We start from the raw sequence: 1,866 nt of genomic DNA, 5'->3' as shown, positions 1-1,866 counted from the left end.
GCCGCTTCCAGAGATCACTGACTTTAACCACGGGGAAGGTGGATGTGTGTATGGGGGGGGGGAGTTGGAGGTGGCTCAGTGGTGAGAGTGTGGACTGCTCTTGCAGAGGACCCAAGTTCAAGTTCTGTTTTCAACACCCATGTCAGGTGACTCACAAATGCTCTTAGCTCCAGGGTGAGCTGAGGCCTCGGGTCTCTGCTGGGACATGCATTCATGTAAATGTGCTGATATCAATACACAGACACATACATGCAGGGGATACACAGAGAGTCCCTGTCTCAAAAACGAAAACAAAATCTAAATTTAAAAAAGTAAAATAAAAAAGCCAAGAGGGTTAGCAAGGTTTAGTTTTTAGTTTTTGTTTGTTTGTTTTTGTTTTTTTGAGACAGAGTTTCTCTGTATAGCCCTGGCTGTCCTGGAACTCAGAAATTCACCTGCCTCTGCCTCCCAAGTGTTGGGATTAAAGGTGTGCCCCACCACGCCTAACTTACTTTTTGTTTTTATTTATCTTTTGCATATTGTGGTATCTGATTTTGTGTTTTTATGGGTTTTAGATATGTGTATGTATGTGTCTCTTCTGCTTTTTCTTTTTGTCTGTTTTATTCTGTGTTGTTTATTTGGTTCTGGGGAGGGAGACACACACACACACACACACACACACACACACACACACACAGAGGAGTTGGAAGACCGGGGTAATAGGGAAGTGAGGAGAATCTTTGAGGAGATGATGAGGGAAGAGAAAACATGATCAGAATACACTGTATAAATAAAAAAGTAAACAATATAAAACACTCATTTGCATTTTATTGAGGTTTTTTTAATGTTTTATTAATTAGAGAATTGAAATCTATGTCATCTTTTCTTCCTGCTTTCTTTTACTTTCTTTCTTTCTTTCTTTCTCTTTTTTTCTTTCTTTCTTTCTTTCTTTCTTTCTTTCTTTCTTTCTTTCTTTCTTTCTTTCTTTCTTTCTTTCTTCCTCCCTCCTTCTTCTTCCTTCTCCTCCTCCTTCTTTTTTGAGGCAGTCTTTCTCTGGCTATTTTGTAACGAGCTCTGTAGATCAGGCTGGCCTTGAGCTCAATCCGATCCTCCTGTCCCTGCCTCACGAGTGCTGGGGTTAAAGACTTGCACCACAGGGTTTCATGTAATAACCCTTGGACACCTGGATTCCTAGTACAGCTTGTGTGTGTGATGTGTGTTCATGTATGCATTTGTAATATGTGTTTGTGTGTAATATATGTGTGTGAGATGTATGTGTGTGACATGTGTGTGTGAGACATATGCTTGTATGTGTTTGTGATACTTGTTTGGTTATATGTGTGTTTGTGTGTATGCGTGTTTGTGTGTTTTTGTGATGTATATGTGTTTGTGTGTATATGTATTTGTGTGTTTGTGATGCATCTTGTGTGTGTGATGTCTTTATGTCTATAAATTTGTGTTTGTGATGTGCTTGTATGTATGTGTGTGCTTGTGTGTGTATGTTTGTATGTATGTTTGTGTATGTGTATGTGTATGTTTATGTGTTTATGTGTGTAGTTGTGTATGTGTGTGGTTGTGATGTATGTACATGTGTTTTGTTATGTGTTTGTGTGTGTATGATGTATATATATTTGTATGTGATGTGTTTGTATGTTTGTGTATGTATTTGTGATATGTGTCTGTGTGTATGTGTATTTGTGTTTGTATATATGTGTGTGTTTGTATGTGTGTGTGATGTGTATTTGCATTTACATGTGTTTGTGATGTGTTTGTGTGTGTTTGTCTGTGTGTGTTTGTGTGTATTTGTGATGTGTATTTGCATGTGTGTGCTTGTGTGTATGTGTGCTTGCATATGTGTGTTTGTAATGTGTTTGTGTGTGTTTGTGT

The sequence above is a fragment of the Mus pahari genome, chromosome 5 (assembly GCF_900095145.1).
Source record: "Mus pahari chromosome 5, PAHARI_EIJ_v1.1, whole genome shotgun sequence".
Taxonomy (NCBI): Eukaryota; Metazoa; Chordata; class Mammalia; order Rodentia; family Muridae; genus Mus; species Mus pahari.
The sequence above is the reverse complement of the archived record's forward strand: the minus strand, read 5'-3'. Positions refer to the sequence as shown.